Source organism: Coturnix japonica, chromosome 2 (assembly GCF_054131305.1).
Source record: "Coturnix japonica strain WE chromosome 2, WE-NBRP24, whole genome shotgun sequence".
NCBI classification, from domain to species: domain Eukaryota; kingdom Metazoa; phylum Chordata; class Aves; order Galliformes; family Phasianidae; genus Coturnix; species Coturnix japonica.
Window position 1 is genome coordinate 6891431 of NC_140664.1, and position 23259 is coordinate 6914689.

Here is a 23259-nt window from a genome sequence, read left to right on the forward strand (position 1 = left end):
CATAAAAAAATAAGGCTAAACATATTGATTGATCTATAGAGAAGTAAAAGGACAGCTGGCTTACAAATGCAGCCATGGGATGTGAAAACATGATTCTCACTGAGATTTTGGATTCTGCATCACACTTCAGCTCTTCAGAGCTTCACTCTGTGTCCCTCTATGTGTTCAGCTTGTTCAGCATGTTTGTGATGAGCTGGACAGCTACAGCCTTAGATATGATGCAATCTAAAATCATCTGAGATGCTGAAATACTTGGAGGAAGTAAAAGACGTGGCTTAAGAGCACATGATGTAACTGGAAAGTCTGACCACAAGAAGCTCAAATGTCTGCTGAAGGCACTGTTTGCTTAATTACTTAATTTGGGTTGTTTAAAGCTGTATGTAAAAATAATAAGTTGCAGGCAGTTCTTCTGAGGTCTGGGATGGCTGGGATGGATGTGTCCTTAGACTGTGAAAATGCAAATGCATCCAAAAAGCCAAACAAAATCTACATGATTTTTTATTATTATTTAATTATTATTGTTACCGCTTTTACATCAAGTCCATTGGCATTCTCAGTTGCTCTGAATGCTAAGTCTGCTTCAGAGGGATGCTCTCCTTATTCTTGAGGCTTGTACTGAGCCATTGATGAGGATCTGTTTTCATTCATCCCCAAACTGCTCTCTGTGTGGCTTTGCACTTGGCTGACTTGCTGTATGCTGGCCGCTGCCATTTCTCCCCAGGGAGCGATGTCTTCCCAGCACAGAGCTCTTGGCCCATAGCTGTGCTTTTACATTGTCTTATACATTGTCCTTTTTTCCCAGCCTGCTGCCGATGACTGTGTTGATCCTGTGTCCTCATACATAGCCTTCCCACCCTGAAATCTTGAGCACAGGAAGCATCTGACAGTTCTGTACTGATGAGGAATTCTTTTAGTGGATTATCTCTGTTTCCTTATGGCACCAAGCCCTGAAAAAGTCATTTGATAAACCCAGACTCTGCAGATGCACATCACCCTTTGCTCATGTGATGTGATTCCTCTGTGCCCTGCCTGGGTGAACAGCAGCTGCTTGAAGCTGCCTTCTCAGGAGTCCCTCAGGTTTTCCCCCCTCCTGGTTGCTTTAACATACAGAAGGGAAACTGCAGAGCCTGAGGGAATAGCTGAATCAAAATAGGTGAAACTCCAGGAAGTGAAGTTTGGGACAAGGTGAAATGTTTTGAACATCTGTTTTCAGTATGGGTAATACAAGGAGTGGTATTTCCCTCGGCTCTGCATCTGCAAGTTTTCTATTAAGAGAAAAGGGAAGTTGGTTTCAGTTTTGCAGGTATAAGAGAAAATAAGTGTCTGTGGCTTCCTTCTGATTTTACAGTGACTGCTTTTTGTTTGACATAGCCGCTCTGCACAGGCTTGGCAGCTCCTGAGCCGTCTATGCTTTCCTTTGTTGAATCAACAGCAAATCCAGCTGGAGGAGAACAGCTTAATGATCTGCAGTGATCATCTAGCCAAAAAATTCTTCTCCCCACTAACCTGTGTCACTCCTTCATTCATCCTATAGGGGATGGCACTTGTGTAGGCAGTGGGGGTTTGGGGTCCTTTTGCCCTGTGTAGGACAGGCAATGTTGGTTCAGGACAAAGACCCCCAGAACCCCCATATCCCTGCTGAAGCCTTTTCTCTGGGTAATATATATTCTGCTGGGTCCATATAAGCTGTTTTCACTTTGACTTTGGAGCTGCAGGTTTTCAGCTTGTGGATTGCTGCTGTACTAAGGAGATGCATGTTGTCGTTATGGTGTTTCAGCAAAACCTCACCTTTCCAGGTGGAGCAGGAAGGTGGGGTGTTCTCATTTCACTTTTTAAAGTGAAAATGTCTTTGTTTGTTACAGCAGGAGAAGCTTTGAGGTGAAATTCCTAATGCTAAGATCTGATGCTCTTTTCAGAGAATGCAAAACCTCATGATTTCTGAGGCCTTTCTGAAGAGTATTTAATGTCTGGGGCTGCTGACGTGCACCAAACCCCTCTGAGTATGCCTGCAAGGAACATAAGCCTGGGAGTGACACACTAATTCATTACTATATATGCTCATACATTATAAAGCTTAATGTTTGGTTGAAGCCCGGGTGACAGGGACTCCGTTTATGCTGTGTTTGGCTGTTAATCATTATGATAATTCATTATGCATCATTTTTGAGAGTAAAGTCCAAGCTTGACAAAACTTCCTATTGGGTTGTTGCTGAGATCTGTCTAATAAAACCAGCGTTGGACTTCTTTTCTAAAAAGCAAAATTCTTATTCACCTATTACCAAACTATGCAATTACTTATAGACGTTGTATTTCTGCTCAGTGGGGAAATCAGCCCCCAAGATATATCAGTGGGGTCACTCTTCTACCTGCAAAGGGGGTCTCACAGCTTAGCAGCGCTTTGCTAATGCCTGCTGATCCATTGCCCAGTACGCAGCAGTCATTAGCAAGATGCTGTTGGCTATTGGCAGTCCCCTGGCTGGATGCTGGTGGCTGTGCTGTGCTCAGCAATACGGAAGTCCTGAAGCAGTTATAACCCTGCCATCAGCACAGACTGAAAACAGAGAGGACATCCTGACGGAAGCCAGGCAATGCTGCTCAGTACACAGCATGGTCTTTCTTCATTGCAAGAATTTATTTTCCCATTCGAGGCCCCTGGGCTGGCCTTTGAAAACGAGAACCAGATTTTAAGCTTTTGTTCCAGCAGAGTATCAACTCACTTGCTCCTGCTGAATCTCTCCTAGGGCTGCAAAGGTTCAAAAGAAAAGTGCTTTTGCTCACATGTTGAAGTTTACTTTCTATGTGTGCCTGGTGGGTGTTTGCAGCCAGCCTTATGGCCTCAGTGCAGGCTGGCAGAACAGGAGAGGTCCCATGGTGCACACCGTAGGTTTACTTCCTGCCTGCAGTTGCCTCTGCTCGCTTTGTGTGAGATTTCTCTTCCAAGTGAGCAAATCCAACTTCCACGGTGAGCTCACGGCTCACCTCCAGGGCTCCTCCTCCTCCATGCTGCTGCTTTGCTGGAGGCAAATTAAACAGATCTATTCCTATCTGACTGAAGCCATTGAGTTACTTAAACAGATTGACCTGACTTAGGCTTATCAATTTCTTTAATGAGGTATCCTCTGCAGCTTCTGCTTGGCTTTTCGCCATCCTTCTCATTAAAAAAGTTTATTTTGAGATCACTTTGTTCCAGGTGGGTTCATTGCCAGCCAGTTGGCTGACCCTTATCCCCTAATAATGCTTTCATTTTAGATTTCAGATGATGAGAAATTGAAAGCAGACACACTCAGAAATAACCTTATTTACAAATTAATGACTTAAAGGTCATTTTAACTAATTGTAACCCATTTAACTCAGTTTTACCCAAGAAACAAGAACTTAGAGTGGGCTTCCTACCTCTGGCTGTGTGGAAATAATCCTGCAAAGCACAATGGTTTCCAGATTGAGATACTTCATCTTGCAGCTTGGGTGAGGTGCCTTCTCATGGTAGTCTTGGAAAATGACAGAAATGACAGATTCCACCCATGCTGGAGGACAGCAGCCTCCCACGGCAACTTCTTCACCAAGAAAACCTGCAGGTTTCAGATCTGTGAAGGGCCTACCCCATAGTGCAGGAAAAAAAGTCATCATTAACATTTAGAGAAAGTGATATGTTTCTTGAGGATGAATATGCATGAAAAATAACTGAGTTCATCTAGATTTACTTGATAAAACTGTGCTCCTCCCTGGGGCCCCACTCCATCTCACAGTCTTTTTTTTGGATGCTGATGGAGCATCCCTTAAAGCTATTAGGAAAGCTAGTGGTTACCTGATTTTTGTGTACATGATGTGTGCAGTCATGACACAGATGCTAAGCACTGATTTGTTTTCTGATGCAGTGTGCAAAGACATCGGTCTGGACACCTCTGGGAACCTGTTATGATTATTTTAGGATTTACTGTGTTCCTTCCATGGTGAAATCCCTGCACAGCTTGGGGTGTAAGTGTCAGAAGAGTGCTGCTAAGCAGAGGATGTTAGACTTGCAAGTTTGCACTAAAGCATCTGTCTTAGTCTCTTTCTATTGGTTTTAACTCTGACCTTTTCCTGGAGCAGAGTCTTATCAGAGCTGGCCAGATATACAGGGACCACCTTAAGCTTCCCCAGCATGCAGTATGTATAGTGCTGGTAGAGGCAGGATGCCAGTTCCAGTGTAGTATCACTTACATTTATTTTGAGGTTTGCTCATTTATCCTGGTTGAAATAAAGCCAATTTAATACAGAGTTGCTGCAGAAGAAAAGCCTTATGCTTTGGCAAATATACCACCTCTGCTTCTGCCCCTCTCCAGCTTCAGGCACCCAGCTGATGCGCTGACACTATCTACATCTTGAATGCATGGTAGCAGGGAAACCCAAGATAAATCTTGCATAATAGATGCCTTCTATATAGAGACACATCTTATTACTAGACAGGGAGTGGAGGAGGAGTGTGTGAGGTGCTCAGCCTGTCTCTGCACACGCAGGGAATGAAATGGGATGAAATGGGAGCAGAGGCAGCCCCACAGCACTGGCATTTCAGAGCACAGATTCACTCCATCCTTCTGGCTGCGAAGCAGAGATGACTCTTCTATGGCAAAGCATTTATTACTGGCTGCTATTGGATTTTTATAGACCTGATTCAGCAGTGCATTTGCATCTGCATTATTTAAGTGAGTGGGAAATCCACTCCGTCTTTATAAAGTTGGATGTGTGCTTAAGGGTCTTGCTGAGCTCAGATTAATTTAGGGAAAATAAATAGCAAGCAGTCTGGGGCCAGCATTTGCAAGCTGACTAGATTTAGGATGTTTCGGTTCGAAGTACCCAACTTGAGATTCCTCAGCACAGAAGTTTATCAAAAATACAAGCATTGGTGAGAAAATCAGAGCCTTAGCTGCACTGAATCCCACATGGCAGCTTGAACGCCAATTTACGGAGTGTTTGCCAAAGTCCAGACAGTTGGATAATGAATACAAAGCTGGCCACAGAGCTACATTTATTGGATCTGTAGGCAGTGTTATTGAGTTGTGGTCAAAACATCTGCAGACAGACCTATTCTGACCCAAGTAACCCTGCATCAGTCTATGTGTGATGCAGAATAGCTTGGAAAAGCTGTTTCTGGTCCTTGTGTATGCTCAGCTGGCCCAAGTCTTCATTGCTGTGCAGGGTCCAAGAGAGGTCCTATTAAAATTGAAGAGGTTTTCTATGAATAGGGAGTTTAGGCTCTATCATTGTGTATTTTAATTCCTTCTGTTAATTTTCCTTTGATTATTGGTACAACGCTTTATTTTTGCATAATGAAATATTTTACTAAAGGCACATTTGTAGTTAATAGCATTTATGAAGAGGTGGCTTTGACTGAAACTGTTCCTGTATGTCACTTCAATAAATAGGAATGCCATATATTCATTAAGATTTGAACAATGATAACTGTATGTCTGTTAGAATCCCCTTTTTTGGTGGATGTAGCCAGCAACCATCAAAATACAGTGGAAATTCTTGTTTGCAGGCTCACAATGGCTGATAATAACACTCTTGATAATCAGTTGCAGCTCAAGATACTGAATTTACAGAAAGGACTCATCATAACTAACAGCGTCTGTGAAGATGGAAATGTTATCATCACTCACCTCGAATTCTTTGTTATTTTATAGTCTGTGTGTGTAAAGAAAGGATTTCACTTCCCTGTCTGTCTGCAGAGATCACTTTCTGCTGGCTCCTATGGGAAGCCATGCAAGTTCCACATGGGGTACTGGCCCATGTCCACTGCCAAAGAAAACATATAGAGCTACTTGGCCCTCTGAGTTTATAAAACACTTGTTTTATAGGAATAAATCTACTTTTCTACCTGTTTTTAACTCAGAAAGTCTTGTGGAATTTAGAAATGGAAGTGATTCATTGGGTCATCTCACTCCTTTTCTCCACTCTTCTGCTCTTACTTCCAGAAGTTTGTGTTTCTGGGCTTTTTACTGTTTACAGATGCATTGCTTCGGCTGCTGTTTCTCCAGCTGTATTATGTGTGGGTCTGATTTGGCTCTAACAAGAAGTCCTACGCAGCACTTCAGAACTGGAAATAAGTATGGAAAAGGCAGTATCTGTCCCAGAAAGTGACTTTGCTTAGCTTACAGTAAACAACGTTGTTTTAAAACTATATTGACTACAGACTCATGTAACTCTTTGCTGTGACCTCTAAAGCTGACCTGACAGAAGCAGTGTGGTGCGGTGATTACAATGACTGACAGGCAACTTTCAGGCTTGTATGTTCACTTTGACCTTCAAAAAGCCACTTAATAGAGCTTTTCCTTTCCATGCTTGACCATTCTGATGGGCAAAGTTTATCTGAGTGAGAACTGCTTGCTAAGCATCAGTACAGCATCAATAGGGCCTGGACCCTGAGCTTTATCTCTCAAGCCTGGTCAAATAAAAGCAAGTTGGGCTTGTGAAGATACAGGGCTTTGAGAGAATCTTGTTGGATTGGATTTTCGACTGGCACAAACGATTTGCCAAGACATTTGAGTTTAGCATTTTCTCTTTCATCAAGGATATATTCTGTTGACTTTGTTCGTTCTTCCCCCCATTCATGTGTTCAGTTCCAATCTGGCAGCAGGAACTGGAAGGCTCACATCCTTGTGCATTAAACAGGATGCAGTGCCTAATTATTATCTTGATTAAATTTTGTGATTAAGTGGTCTGTAATTGTCTGTAGGCTCAGACTTTCCAAGAGATTACTCAGAGCAGTGCTGACTGATCATCTGGTCAGGGCTGAGGTGGCCATGCATTGATTAAATCTTACTTGAAAAGGAAATGGCACACATCTCTACACGCACTTGCACTCTGTGGAATTTCATTATATTTGTCCTCGGTGAGTAATATTTACAAGTCTTATCAAGTGCAAAGCTAGATAGGTAATAAGTGTTGAGGAAGAATCTGTGGAGAGACATGTGTTATGTTTTAATGACTCCTTGTTTAATTTCAGAAGAGGAAGGAATAGCAGTTCACTGATGGAAAATAGGCACAAAAAAAACCCCTAGAGAAATAAGTATATGGTAGCAACACGACTTCCTCTTGATGGTATAGCTACTGAATGTTTAAAGCTAGGGAAGAAGCTATTGTAGGGGTGATTAAATTGAAAACTCTGGTTTTATATTCTCTCAGGATAAATTATTTAAAGTTTTGTTCTTTTAATATCCTATGGCATATTGGTTATTAATAACAATAATAAAAAACCCATCATTTTAACAAAGAATAGTTTGGATATACTTCCACTTTTCAATCTCTATCAGCTTGGGCTTAAAGGCTCAATTATCACCTAGCTGTAACAATATGGAGATGCAGTTCTCTTGGATATAAAGTACAGAGCAATGCAACTTGACAGGCTGAGTCCTAAAGGGCAGTAGTCTTGGATCCAGTCGTCTCTCTCATTTTGAATAATTGCTGTTCAACCTTAAATCCAACATCTATTGCTGAGTAAAGGCACATTTGCTCTCCCTGGTGACCCTCTATAAGCAAATGTGCAATACGGTTTTATTACGAGGAGTGCGTTTCGCACAAGCTGTTTGCTTTACAGAATTAAATAAAGGCAGACAAAGGACAGTCGATACGATTGTTTTGCCTTCTTGCATTTAAATGCTCTATCCTAGGCAGTTCAATAGCAAGCCGGGAGAGAGTACTGCTCTATCTAAATGGTTTGCACGGAGAAATTCACCTTTGAGGAAAAGCTCACAGGAGCACCAGAATCGAGGGGTTACTTCTCTGTAGGCCAGCAATGCATTCAGACCGGTGCCTTCATCTCAGCAGCCGACTGTGATCGATGGCTTTTGAGGATTAGGTTGACTGAGGAAATCTCAGCCAAAAAAAATTGTTTCCAAGCTGGAATGGCCAAGCAGTGGCCAAGCTTTGATTTTACTGCCAACTCAGAATTTGAAGAGTGAAACCATATTTGTGGCTGTGGCTGAAAGAGCTTCTGGGAGTTGTGTTGAACCCATGCCATGAATTTATGAACTAGAAACGTTTTTCAGTGCACAGAAAAGAGGACATCTCAGACTAGTGTTTGCCTTGGGGAGGGGTTGAGAACGGTCTTGTCTTTGGGCAGAGCCTGCAATGGGGCAGGTGCCTCTTCAGAGCAATTAAAAATAAAGGCATCTGGTGCCTCCCTTGTCATGATGACAGCGCATTGCACTTTTGTGGAGGGACATTAGGAGCCACTTCAAGTGCCAGCAAGTGCCTTGTTGGTTGCGCTGATTCATTCTTGCACTGCTTGGTCTCCCTGTTAGAAGTATATAAAGTTAAATGAGCAGAAAGGTTAATGTGTTCAGTTCCTGTCTTTGAGAGCTGTGAGCACAGAAGGGTTAAAGCATCCCAAAGCATGGAGAATGGGCTGTGATATCATCACCTTAAAATCTTGAGAACCCCGCTCAGATCTGTAGATAACGCACAAGCCCCTCAGTTCTAAAGTCTTCTCATTGTTAATATTCTAGTGCACATTGATGTTCTCTCTCACCCACAGCTCTGCCCCACCACTATACTTTGTACAGTGATAAGGTGAAGTCAAATGGAGGCACTATAAAATATATTTTGTTTGTGACTGATAACGCTACAGGAAAGTAGAGGTAAATTCTGAAATATTGATTTGGCATTCAGAGACCTGTAATTGGTCGTTTTGAGAGCCTTTAACTTGAGAAAATGAACATTGTATGACAGGCATTTATACTGTACAATCATACTCTCCTATTGCTGTTGCAGAGAAGCCAGCAGTTCTCTGCAAGAAACCTTTTGCTGCTGCCAGTCTGCTGGCGATGCAGTGATGAGATAGAGTCCCAGGGGTCAAGCTTCCATATTGTGCCTGATATAGGGCCACAGGGTGCAGGATAAGAGCTGTTGTGGACCATTTCCTGAGAGCTTGACCCCACCTCTAGGCACCACTTCAGCAACTGGCTTTGTTCTGAGCACAAAAAGGAGGGGGGTGATACTTAACATCAGCACATGGAGTGTGTGATCTGGGAGTGTGTGATCTGGCAGAGGAGTGCTCTCTGCTGACATCCCTCGTAAACATTCATGAGATGAGTAAAAATGAAGCATTACCTGCTGCTGAATGAAATGGAAGCTAATGCAAAGGTGGCTGGGGGAGTATAAATGGACTTTTCTCTCAGAAGGGCGGGTGACTGGTGACCCAGGCTTTAAGGACACTATTTGATAGAGTTTGATAACTGATTGTGGTCTGTAGAAATTATCTTGTTGCTCAAAAGCTCCCAGTTCCTACTGTCTCAGTAATGTGCTGTTGGGACAGGTAGAAAGGACTGCTTTCCAAAAATAAATGGATGTTATGCAATAAGCTTAGTTACGTTAATAACTAAAAGACAGATGTACTACTTACTATCAGCTTTAAAATCCAAGCAAGCAGTCATACTGATGATTATGGATTTTTTTCCCCCTGCTCTTACATAGGGAAACGTGTGGGGAATGACAGAACTCACTATTTAGCATTCTACTTTTGGTTCTAAGTAGCAACTTGATAAATGATGCCAGATCGTGGTACAGGCTGCTCACAGCTTTTCTGCTGACTTTGGGCTTTGAACCAGGTCTAAGAAGCCACATCAGGAATCATTCTCTGGTCCTCTGCTCTAAGCAGGGTGAGATTCTCGCTGGACGTGCTTCTGAAGTTGTCAGTGAAGTGAATGGAATAGATACGGATAGAAAGCACCCATCTTTAGTCTGTTACTTCCTATTTTTTCTGCCCTGATTATGTTGAATATAGAAAGTGTTCTCCACCTAATGTGCAGTATTGAAAGCATGAGAGATCTTAAAATACATCCTGAACTTTAAAAAGGGAGCGCTGGATTAAACAGCTGGTGAAAATCATTTAGAAAGCTCATCCGCTTCTACTTGGACTTGGAGCAGGCCCAAGATACAATCACAAGTCCAATAGTGAAAAAATATCTGTGTTTGTTGTTAGTTGATAAATCCTTCCCCTGCACTCTGGGTTATTCACACACTCTGCCTGTGTTAGGTAGTTAGTTTGGTGTCTAAACTAGGAGGCTGGTAAATCAGAGGGCTAGGGGAGCCAGCGGACAGGGAGCCCTGGTATGAGAGTTGCTCAGCAGAAGAGTTTGATATTACAAGTGTGAATTGAACATTTGAGATGAATCATGGAATCATAGAATCATTTGAATTGGTCACGTAAATGTCATCTAGTTGAACTCTCCTGCAACAAACAGACACCTACAGCTAGATCAGGTTGCTCAGAGCCCAGTCCAGCCTGACCTTGATTGTCTCCAGAGACAGAGCTATCTGCTGCCTCTTTGGGTAACCTGTTCCAGTGCTTGCTGTAATAAAATCATTCCTTATAGTCTAAATCTTCCCTTTTCGAGTCTGGAACCCTTTGTCCTGTCGCAAACAGACCCTGCTGAAGAGTCTGACCTTTCTAATCTGACACACCTTAACTGCAGAGGATACCTGCTGGTTTATATTAGCAGTCTATGTGTTTCAATATGTGTATATATGTATAAAATCCACACAAACTGGGTTTCTCTCGTGAGCTGTGACTAAACTCTTGTAGGCAGCACAGACAAGGAAGTTGTGAAAGTCAAAGCCCACAGCCAGGCAGCACCAACCATACACAGTACTGCTACTAATAAATACTCTTCTACGACATCTAGGCTTGGCTCTGGATGACTTTGTTTCCAGTACAAACATTTTTCTCATTCTCTCTCCTTGCTTTTAAACAGATGGCACTGAAGGACTTTTACCTTTTTCCCCATGCTTTTTAGACTCCTGACCATTCAATCCTGTGCTAGCAAGCTTGCTTCTCCAGAAACCAGTCTGTTATAGGGCTTCCAATAAATAACCCCTTCTCCTGCCTCAGGCAGCCCCCCTTACCCTGCTCAGTCCTGAAGGAGACATAGGGATGAAGCAGATGCCCACCCTGTTGTGCTGTGGCACATGCAGCCCAGGCTAAATGGGTGATGGCAAAGCCAGCTGAAGCAACACAGTGTTCCCTTCATCAAGCTGTTCTCACCTGGCATCTTAGAGCTGACCATATTGGCAGGGGCCATTGTGTTGGTTTTTTTCTCCCATTCTTGTCTTGTTTGTTTAATGGTAAATTAGAGCAGGCAGGCATGCCATCTATTAGGCTACAAACACTGCTGAGTATTTTGGCTTTGTGCTAAATAATTGTGCGTTTTATTGCTATTTACACATTCATTTTCCTAGGCAATAAAATGCAGGCTGCAGTCCCTCGTACTTTTTCTGTTCCCTGTATGTATCGTGATGGCCACATAGGCTTAAGCATCATCATGAAGCCTACTGCCATAAATTCAGCTGTTATTTGAGCAGGTTTAACATTTATTTATAATTAATGTCAGGGACCTTATATAGTAATGCCAATTATTGATTTTTTTTCTCTTTCTTTAAGGGAAAGAAATTAATTTTTTCCTTAATACTACCATAGCAACCCAGTCAAGTTGCAGTGACTAATCTTGTCCACGGTTGTGGGAGAAAAGACTCTTGGAAGCTGGTGATAAAGTTACAAAAGCAACTTGTGAACCGTTAGCGCTGGGATCAGTAAAGGTTGGCAGTATTGTATTGGGAGGTAGTAACCAAAATGAGGATCTCTGATGGTGAGTGTCAGTGCAGACTGGTAGCTGTGGGTTTAGATGTCCTATGGCAGGATATGTCCCAGACTCCTGATAATTTAGCATTTGCTAGGCTTGACTGTACATAGGACTTTCTTTTGAGGGTTGGATGCAGCTCTTGCATGCACTGCAGTGAAATACAGTTGAAGTCGAGAGGCACACATGCACAAAGCTGCTTATTGAGACCAAAGAAACATTGAAATCATAGAATGGCCTGGGTTGAAAAGGACCATATTGATCATCTAGTTTCAACCCACCTGAAATGTACTGTATCACCAACCACCAGACCAGGCTGCCCAGAGCCACATCCAGCCAGGCCTTAAATGCCTCCAGGGATGGGGCATCTACAGTGTCTCTGGGCAACCTATTCCAGTGCTTCACCGCCCTCTGTGTGAATCATCTGGTACAACTTGTCAGCCCAACCCCACCATGTCATGTCTCAGTGTCACATCAACACGTTTCAACACCTCCAAGGACAGTGACTCCACCACCTCCCTGAGCAGCCTGTTACAATGCCTGACCACTCCTTTTGAGAGAAATTTTTTCCTAATATCCTACCTGAACCTCCTGTGACACAACTTAAAACCATTACCTCTTCTATCATCAGCTACCTAGCTGCCACAAACAGCAAATTAACTGGCTGCAGCGAGTGCACAGGCCAAAGTTACTTGTTAGTCATCATGCAGCTGATTAATGCCACTCAGGTTTTGTGATCTTCTAGGTACACATTTTCATTATTTTTTCGTTCTGTCCAGGACTATTAGGGTTCTTCTCTTTTTGCTTGTTCTTCAGGAAGACAGCCCTACTGTAATTTCTGAGTTGGCATGGTACCTTTGCACTCATTTAAAGGTGCCTGGCCAACATGGAAGTAATGGGCAGCACCCTTTGAGCCACAGGCTTTGCTCATCAGGGCAAGGCAGTCTGGAGATAGGACTTTGTGTGAATTCAGTCAGCCATGTATTATGGGCAGGCATCACCTGTAGGAACTTCACCCTCTTACATTACTGACAGGTGCCTAGGCAGCAAATTCCTCCCTGTGGGCTCAGTTGGGGCTGCAAAAGCTTATTTATCCCTTTTGCTGTGACAGTGACAAATGTGCAAGTTAACTCCATGTTTTCTTTTAAAGCTGTTTCTAAAAGCCTTGCGGAGTGCAGGGTTGAAGAAAGTACCTGCAATAGCAGCCAGGAGAGAAAGGGAGCTGGATTCCAATTCCTCTCTTTGTTCAGCATTTTGCTTTGAAGAGGATTTTATCCCAGTTAGAGGTTGCTGTGGTTCAGCCTAGAAGGAATTGTCTGTGGGTAGATTGTGTGTAACTCCATGCATCCTTGCATGCAGCAGCATGTCCCACCTAAGGGTTAACTCCAGCTGTAAGCTGTCAGCATGGCTGTAAGCTCGCTCTCAGACCCTTCCTGCTCCAAGCTAATCCCGACAAATCCGCTTTCCTTATGCATTCTCCTCTTTGCTCCTCAACCATGGGGTAGAAAGAAGGTGGAGCTAAAGGAAAGTTATGGAAACACGCTTTAGCTGTTTTGTTAACATGCATGAAAACAAAATGAATCTCCCTCCAGGTACAGCAGTCCCTGATATCCCTATGGGCTACATACATTTGGCTGTGTCCTTCCCAGTTGTCTGCCTGGCTCAGGCATCCCAGGACTTTTCCTACAGTTATCAATATAATGTCATATCCTGTGAATGAGGAAAGGATCCGAAGCTGATCCCTCTGCATAACTGTGGGGGCTGCAGTGTAGATTCAGATTGCTGCTCAACAGGACCATAGAATCATAGAATCATTAGAGTTTGAAGAGACCTTTAAAAGTCATCTAGTCTGACTCCCCTGCAATGAACAGGGACACCTACAGAGCACCTACTGTGCTCTGAGCAGATTGTTCAGAGCCCCGTCTAGCCTGACCTTGAATGTCTCCAGAGTAGGAACATCCATCACCTCTCTGGGAAACCACCCTTATCATAAAAAATTGTTTATCTATATCCAATCTAGTTCTCCCCTGTTTTATATTGAAATCACTTCTCCTTGTCCTGTCACAACTGATCCTATTAAATGATCTGGCCCCTTCTTTCTTATAGCTTTCCTTAGATACTGAAAGGCTGCTCTCAGGTCTCCCTGGAGCCTTCTCTTCTCCAGGATGAACAGCCAGAGTTCTCTCAGCCTTTCCTCATAGGTGAGGTAGGTGCTCCATCCCTTGGATCATTATGATCATTTTTGTGGCCCGCCTATATGTGCACTCCAACGGGTCCACATCTCTACTGAGGACTCCACATCTGTTCACAGTACCCCAGGTGAGGTCTCACCAGTGCAGAGTAGAGGGTCAGGATCACCTCCCTTGATCTGGCCACACTTCTTTTGCTGAGAAAAAAATAGCCTGGAATGGCAGAACAAGTTAGACAAATATCTCACAAGATGTCACTGGCTGGTCCCGCCTTCACACCTCACCCAGCTGAGCCTCCTTCGTTCCAATGAACGAATGTCCAGAACCAAAGCCAGACTGTCTGCATTCCGGCCAAATCAAAGGGCCAGCCAGGAACCGCACCTCACTGTGAGACTGTGAGGGCTGAAACATCCTCCTCAGCTGCTTTTCTGGATGGTGGAAGTGACTGAATGTATTTGTAAAACTCAGGTGAGGTAATTTTGCCTTCATATTCCATGTGCTGTCACCATGAGCCCTGGTGCTGTCTGTCTCCCACACTTCCTTTGCTGTTTCTCATAAAGTTCAGCAATGCGCCAAATCTGCCGTGCATGTAAATCAGAGCAGGGTTGATGAAATTAAGTAAGAAGCAGAGGAGGCAAGAAAATGAGAAGAATTTTTGTCAGTTTTAAGTTTGGAAATGTCTGTGGAGTGGTGATGCTGATCTCTAAAAAGGAGGTTTTTTAAACAAACAGCTGGGACCCACAGGTATTTACTGTTTGGATGAGAACAGCCCAGATGCAATAACTGCCTGTTGCTGGATGAAGCTGTATGTTGTGAAGCTTCTGGGCTTCTTGACCCTTCTTAGACCAGTGTAGGAACAGCAATGCCCTTGAGCCAATGCTATGTTTCCTGCATAAAGCATCACTGATCAGTTCTCCTCTGGGAATTTATAAGGATTGTTTCTGGGATCATTTATTCTGGAGACGAGGTGACTCTGAGGGTAACTTAACACTCTCTACAGCCTCCCTGAAGGGAGGTTGTGGAGAGTTGGGGCTTGGCCTCTTCTACATAACAGTAATAAAGAAAGAGGTGATGTCCTCAAGTTGTGCCAGTGGAGTTTCGGGTTGGCATTAGGGAGAACTGGTGTCACCATCCCTGGAGGTGTTTAAGAAACCTGCAGATGTGTCACTGAGGGGACATGGTTTAGTGGGAATGGTGAGGATGGGTAGGTGGTTGGATGAGATGATCTAAGTGGTCTTTTCCAATCTTTGTGATACTGTGATTCTATAAATTCTGTTTGCAGTGACTTCCTTCTTACATTTGAGTGAGAAAGGCATCTTAAAGAAAAAAGGTATTAAAAACTTACCGTACCTGTTTAAAACCAAGCCAAGCCAAGCCAAGCAGAATGGTGTGCTTTCATGTATTCACAGTATATAAAATTCCTGGCTATCCTTGAGACATTTTAATTAAAGGTGAAATGACTTTTCTTTTTCCTTAGCTTAATTGAGGCCATACAAATAAAGATCCTGTAGCTCCCACTTGCAAAGCAAACTTATTGACTTGAATTGATTGCTCATTTAAAAGCAAACCCAAAGCCCCAGGCCACTGCTGTGGTTGCAGAGACCCTTATTTTCCCTTACTTTTTAGTGCTGTGCCCATTAAAACTTGCCTGGAGCTTTAATGCTAGATGAAGTGGTGACATTTTTGTAAGTCCCGTTTTCAATGACACTTTTCATGTGAGTGAGAGCAGGAGTCCTAAGACCCCATATTGACTGCAGTAGCCTTTCCTGGTCTGAAACAGCCATCCTTCTTCAGGAGGACAAGATAGCTTTTTATTTCTGTAGGAAACTTTTGTGCACAGTAGCAGTATTTATGTGCATTGCTAAGTAGCTTCCATGTTGCATCCCAGCTGGAGCTTGCTTTTAAGCCTTTCTTTAGGTGATGCTCATGCATTCACAGCTCCTGGAAGCTACTCAGGTTTGACACTTTCAGAATCATAGAATCATTAAGGTTAAGATAGACCTCTAAGATCATCTAGTCCAACTGTCCACCAGTGCTGCCCAGTAAACCATGCTCCTTCGTACTGTATCTACACATTTCTTGAATACCTCCAGGGACAGTGACCAGTTGCTCAAAGCCCCATCCAGTCTGGGATGTGGCATGGAGCAGGATGTGGCTGGCAGCCCCGCATAGGGTGAGACGAAGGTACGGATGCTGTATGTGCAAAATGGAATTAGTGACCTTTTTCCTGTGCTAAAATTTCTGCTTTTTTTTTTCAAACTCAGACTATAGTATGATACCATTATTTAGAGTTCAGAATTTTAGTACTAAATAAATGAAAATTTTCCCTGCTAATTATTTCTTCATGGGACATACTTTGTATTTCTCTTTGAACCAGGAAGCCCTTAAATATTTTAGGAGTGCTGGTACCTAGCTACCTTAGTTCTCTCTCTATGTTTCAACCATCCGACTAAGATAAGTGGAAAGGATGCCATAGTTTTGTGCTCATTTTTGTGTATTTCTCCGGGATGCAATTATCAGCATCCACATACTTCAGTATTAACATTTTTAATGCACTTCAGGATGCCCAGTCAAGCTGCCGTATCTGCAGTTCTGATGTATGCAAATCCATTTTGCATGCAGCTCTTGACATATTTTCATATGCAGGATTACGGAAAGCCTTTTCTGTGCCACTCTGATGTATGCTAATCTTTGTTTCCCTAAAAACACTTAAAAAGTCCAGACAAAAAGACAGATTCTTTTTGCTGAAATACTGCTGTTTTCTCTATCCAGGCTGGCGCACAATCCAGAGCAAAGCTTCCACTCACAGAACATCATAGGTGCTTATTCAGATTGCCTGCTCTGGGCATCTGCTTCTACCTAACAGGAATTAGAGACGGCCTGAGATCTGGCAGTCCTCTGGACAAAAGGCAGCCTGAGTCATTCTAGATGTAGGGCAAAAGGGAAGATTATTGTGCACAGAGGCTGGATGATGTGTGAGCACAGTGTGCTTGGATCCAAATAGGTCAAGTGCTCCTCTTATGGGTGTATAAATGATCAATCATTTTAAAAGACCTGCGTAATGGCTTTGTAATTCTGGCTTGTAGCGTGGTGTATTAATTACCACTTGCATTACTTATCTCTGTTATGTATATATTTTAATGTATTATTTATTGATTCCTTAGAAATTTCCTGTGACTTCCAGTCTCTCAGAGGCACGCACAGTAAATGGAAAAATGGACATTTTAATTTGTACGTTCTGTGTCTTGCATAGCCTGACAAGTCCAGACTGCACAAATGCTAAAACCCCTCTAGATTTTATTGTGGGCTGTCCAACACCTATGCCTTCACTAAGCTGAATTCTAATCCCACGTTAATGAAGGAGCAAATCCCTGTGGTGCTATTAAATCTTCTCCAGCATGAGTGCAGCATGTCCGATGAATAAATGTTTAATGCAGAGCTGCACTGGTTGGTATCGTTGATTCTAAGAGGCTGCTGGTTTGACAAGGAGCCCTCAGCATGCATGCAATGAGTTAATGACCCTGCCGTGCCAAATACTGTTCAGTATTACTTGCAGGCAGAAATTCCATGGGCCTGGAAACTTATTTCCTAGACTTGGGGGATTATTGACATTATCATTATTATCTAACCTTCCTCTGGATTTGGAATTACAGTGCTATGAGGCAATCTGCAGCATGTTAATCACACTTAGTATCAGAAATCAAGATTCCTCACAATATATTCCTTGCAGCATCTTCCACATGAACAACTGTATTTGGACCCACCCTTCATTTCCCTTGATTTTAACCCAGAAACAGCCTGGTGACTGTTTGGGAACTAGATGCTCATAGACAAACTAGCAAAGTGTGTGTTGTCAATCTGATTGAATTCTACCTTTAGTTTAGAGTGTTCCATAATCTGAAGTAATCCTATATCCTCTCCTGTAATCCTATAAAACTGAAACTAATGCATGTACAGGAATTCTCTTCTACAATATTTTTAACTTGCCTCTATTTCTATTACTGCGGTTGCCACCATTGATTTGTCTTTTTGGACTTGGATTACCTGAAAGTAGCGTTCTTACTGGCTCTGGAGAACTGGTGCAAGATTCTTATATATATATATACAGTCAGATTGATAAATAGTGAAAACAAAAAGAAAATGTGAAAATTTCTTCACTCTTATCCTACCAGGAGTGAAAATAGAGCTAGAGGTTTTCATTTCAAATGTCAAAGGTTCTTCTCTTTTTTTTGAAAGTTTCTTGAAACAGAAAATCAAGATGGAAAATCATTTTGTCTTCAAAATGTTTCAGTTTTGGCAAACTGATTAGCGTCACCCCCAAAGGAAGGAAGAAAGGAAGGGAAGGAGGGAAGGAGGGAAGAGAGAAAGATAAGCAAACTGTTCTTGAAAAGCTCCATGTCTAGGATTGTTCCTATCATGAGCTCTTGAAGCATTACACTTGGTGGAAACACAGGTGAGTGTCCTTAAAATCCCTTTGACATCTCCTGATCTCCCAAGCAAAAGCCAGCAAAGCTTGATCTCTGATTAAATACCACCTAATGGCATGGGAAAGATTTCAGAGTACAGAAGCATTCTGCCCACTGTGGTCTCTATGACATCAAAGGGTGACAAAGGTGTCAAACAGCAGTTTTTGATTTGTCCAGTCCTCTGGTTGGATGTTTTTAAGAACTATTACAAGTTGAACATTTCATAGAGACAGACATTATGAAATAATTATATGTTTGGATTTTCATTGTGAAGTTGTTGCATTTGTTGCCTCAGCTTTGGGCTCTTAGTGTGCCAGCCTCTATAAAGACAGCACCAGAATCCGAACCCAGCCTATTGGTGTGTATTGCCCCACTGCAGAATAGCCTTCCTAGTCCAGCAGGTTAATCCTGAGCCTGTCCAGCATTGCAGACTGCAAGATGAGAAAGGAAAAGAATATTTTAAGAGTTCCTAGTGGTGCATTTTCTATTTAAAACATAAGGTGTGTATATGTGAAAGGAAACTGGGAATATATGAATGAAAATGAGGTACCACAAGGGAAGCAGAGGTACTGTTTTTGAGTCCTATGACTCAAAATGGGTGTGGAAAGGAGTAAGACTCCTCATCCAAAGATCACTTCTTAGTGGGAGAATGTTGCTTTCTGCAGGATGTTATTCCCCCTCTGGTTTCCAACACAACCCAAGTGAGACCTGGGAGCCTCCCACCTCACCCTTGTCCATAATCACTGCTGCTCACAGTGTGGCTGGATGGCTTTTGCTCTGGTGCTTTCCTTTTGTTTTAAAGATGCTTAAGCTGAGGGTTGGGTCAAAGGAATGTCTCAGCAGTGCAGTTGCCTGTAGGGTAGAATTAATTGCCCAGCTCAGTGGTTGCTCTCAATTTATCCCATGGAAAAGATACTCGGGCTGATTTGATCCTGCTTTTACCTTCACAGTTGCAGTCACCTCTCTGGTTTCCAGTAATAACTGGGACCTAAGGGGATGTCAGCCTTAGACAGCTGAGGTTCATGTGGTGTTTATCAAAAAGGTGACAGGTTGATGGGATCCTGTGATGATTTTGTAGCATCAGCATCTTTTTCTTTTATTGGGATTAGCCGAGAGAGCAAACACTTCAGATCACGGCGTGTGTTTTCCTGAGCTGTTTCTGATTTAGAGTCCAATTCAAGCTCTGCTGCTCAGAGCAGACTGTTTCAGACCCATTCCTGGCTCACCAGCTCCCTACTTCTTTTGTCCCTAAAAAGGCTTCATTTGAGTGTCTGCCTTTCTCTGCTCAGTTCCCAAGATAACCTCTGCCATAGATACAATAGATAGGGAAGAGCTGAGATGTTGTCCAGCCCTTCCCTCAAGAACTGCAGCAGAGATTCCACTTGCAGGTACCGTAGTAACACTCCTGTTAAATATTGCTAAGATAAAGATCTATTCTGAGGTAGTAGAGTGCAACGACCCCTCCCAGATTTTTGTTAATATTGTACATATCTTGCACAAAAAGCTGTTTGCTTACTCTGACTGCCCAGACCTGCTGTGCATGTAGGCAGGGAGGGCTCTGTTAGTACCAAGGAGATCTCTTATCTGCCTGGGCAGCCCAAGTGTAACAGATAAGACACAGGTAATAATTTTTCTCAGATCACTAGCACCTAAATGCCGTGCATTTACGCTCCATAAACCACCTCCAGTTTTTCTCCTATTCATTGTGATGGATGAAACAGTGCCCAAGGGCTGGCTCCATATTCAAGAAACGTGGAGGAGTTGCTGTCTTGAAGTTTGAGTAAAGCAAATTTTTCTTGTAGCTTAAATGTTACCTAATGTGTAATTTTACTTTTTGTTTTCATTTGATTTTTTTTGTATTTTGTTTTGTTTTCATATAGGCAGTGTTGATAAGATCAGTTGGAGTTACTTGAGCATTTTAACAAATCTGAGCAGTATTATCAACGCATTAGACTGACTTTGGTATTGTGATCCTTTTTGACAGCAGCGGTCAAACAGGCTTGTTCCTCACGGTGCTGTCAGATATGTGGCAGGGGAGTTACAGATCATTCTCTTACTGATTAAAACACAGGTGGGACTTGGAGCTGCTGTTCAGTACACACGGGACAGGAGCACCTGTGTCACCCCTATCAGGATGGGCAAGAACTTCCACTTAACTCTGAGAAACAAAACACAGTTTGATGTTAATTAACTTGTGGACGGAAAAGACCAAGCTCATGGAATCATAAGAGTAGTTTGGTTGGAAGAGATTCTTCGATCTAAACCAACCCCCTCTCATGGTCAGGATTATCTCTCACTATACCACATTGCCCAAAGCCCCATCCAACCTGACCTTGAGTACTTCCAGAGATGGGGCATCCACAGCTTCTCTTGATAGTCTCACCACCTACATACGCCAGCTGATGCTTTTCCAAAATAGCATTCTTGGGGGCTTTTGGTGGCAGAGGCAGTGACACCTGTGTTGCTGGAGCATGGGCAGCATCCCCTGGTGTCTGCATCCTTCGTGTGATCCTTGGTTCCTTCTGAGAGTGATCACCTGGAGGTGATGGAGATGGCCCAGAGGTCTTGCATGGGCTCCCAGCATTGTCTGCATAAGGGAGATTCACGTTTAACTCTGAGGAGTTGTCAGACTGTCTTGTAATCTCTCAATCCATCTCACATAGCAAAAGCCTCATGCTCAAAGGTCTTTGGCAAGGTGTCAGACCAGTGAAGTGTTTCTAAATGTCAGCCAGCTGCTAGCAGCGGGAAGGAGCCAGCGATGAGCTGGGGCAGGGCAGTCAGGCCCGTGATTTAGAATAACACAGTCCCATTCACTGAGCCTTTCCAGGATTTAGCACAGAACTGAGGTGGAAAATTACATGTGTTTTTCCAGGGACAAGCTAAAACATTTGGGACCTTCATTTGTACAGTAAAGCAAGATTTCGTCTTGCCTCTTTGTGGTGCCTCCCAGGACAGGGCTCTGAGACCCAAGGTTAGAAAAGTAGTTACTCAGGAGGAGTATGAATAGGAAAAAGTCCCAAAACAACAGGAAATGTGCTTGAGGAAATGCAGCTTGTGTTGCAAAAGGCTTGACAACAATATAGCTGTCAGTAGCTTAGCTGGAAAAATAACTCAGGTTTGGGTTTTTTGGAGGGAGGGTAATTGGAGCTGTGCTCCTGAAAATGGGCATGTGCCGTTCTGCTGCAGTCTTTCTAATACAGAGGAGTGACCTGAAATAAAACTGCAGCAATTCACTACTCCTTGGCATCTTCATTTCCTAGCCATGCAGTACTAGGGCTTGTACAAAGGTGCTGTGCAATGGTTACCCTCATGAGAGTGCTGAAGCAAGTCACCTTGTCCCTCAGCACCTCATGTGGGGTGACGCAGACCAGAGAAGATCAGGATGTGGTTTGTGAATGCAAAGCACCTCGAGACCTTTGAGCCATTCAAAGTCTGCGTGGGAAGCTGGAAATGCCACTGTACAAGGATGCTGCTTCTTGTTGCTTTTGTGCTGTTCTCACCAGTGTGCTGCGTATGGAAAATTGACTCAGGGTATCTCTTCTTCTTAGTCATTATTTCACGTTTTCATCTGCCCTCATGCCCCTGTGCTTGAGGAAATAGGCTTTGATTGAAGGTCTTAGGAGTATCTTTATATTAGCCTATTGCACAAATATGATTTTACCCACATTCCAAGTTGGCAAAATCTTTAGATTTTGCAGGACAAATACGGTCTACCGTAGGAGGAAATAAATGGTGTTGCTTTTCCTTCTTTCTAGAATACAAGAGAGCATTGCACACAGTCAATTGCAGTGGATTAGTCCCAGGATATTTTATTTCAGTTCATAAAACTTAAACAGAGGACTAAGCTATGCCCTCCTTTATGACCGTGGAGTCACACTGGAACCACTCCTTCACTTAGAACCCACCACGAAGGAACCTGCCTCACTTTTGATCTTGCCTGAGAAATGCGATTTTGCATATTCTCTGCATTGTATGCCACTGTGTAGTGTGAGTTTGCTGCAGAATTAAGTTACATGAGGACAAGGGTATACGTAGGAAGCAGGAGGCAGTAGGAAGGAAGCAGGAGAAATCCAGACTGCAGATAAGACCTTAAGCACTCAGTAGCTTAGATAGCTTAACCTGCTGCCAACAGACAAAGCTAGGCACAGGTACACTGCAGTTCAACCCTATTAAACTGTCAGTGCATCATAGCTGAGCAGGGCTGGGCACATTATTTAAACCTTCACATCTTAAGTTCCCAGGAATTGTTCCTTGGTCCAATGCCAAAATAACCTGTTTGCAGATACGTGAATGTCAAGGTCATGGTGAGTTGTGTTGATAAAACCGTGTCTGGTTGCACACTCCTTTTCTGCAATAACTTCAACTGACTAGTGCAAATGGCATAGAGAGGTGAAAGAACAACTCTAGAAGGGGGGTTGTAGTCACTAGCCCTGTGTGCCAGGCCTCATGTCAGCAGCAAACGTAGGGCTGCTACTTTAGCATTTCCCCACTCTTCTAGCACAGTGCATGGTCTCAGATGCAGTAGAATCCTCAGTGAAAGGAAGAAAGAAAATCCTGGTCACTGGGTTGGATGTAACTTGTGTTAAAAGCAGAAAAAAAATGGGCCTCATCCAAGTCACAGCAAAGCTGATGAAAACTTTTTCTATTCATTTCAGCATGCCTTTTCCTCAGGCCCTAAATCATATTTATAGTCCCGAGAGCTTTTCTGTCAGGATGTATTTATATATATCTTTTCCTATTCTGGGTGCCCATAGGAAACACAAGCATTCCTAAGAAAACGGAAATAGCGAGAATTAAAATAGAGTGCGTGGTGTGCGTTTCCACACTGGAAAAGGGCCATGGGAGTTCTGCTGCTTTCTCACCTTTGCCCCTTGCTATAGCAGGTGGTATGACTGCAGTTTGGAGTCACTGCAGTTCACTGCATAAACACAGCGTATTTTTTTTAGTTCTAAATGTAAGTTTAAGCATAGATCAGTTTTTAAAAAAAAT

General features: G+C 43.0%; 1 protein-coding gene and 1 long non-coding RNA gene across 7 annotated transcripts in view; one reads left to right on the forward strand and one right to left on the reverse strand.

The window, feature by feature from the left end:
* ST3GAL1 (ST3 beta-galactoside alpha-2,3-sialyltransferase 1) overlaps positions 1-23259 on the forward strand; it is a 69732-nt gene that overhangs the window by 16909 nt on the left and 29564 nt on the right. The window lies entirely within an intron of this gene.
* Positions 483-3748, reverse strand: LOC146761673 (uncharacterized). Its single transcript, XR_014942400.1, has 2 exons — positions 3394-3748; positions 483-947 (listed from the first exon to the last, which is right to left on the reverse strand). It is a non-coding gene; the product is annotated as an uncharacterized LOC146761673 (long non-coding RNA).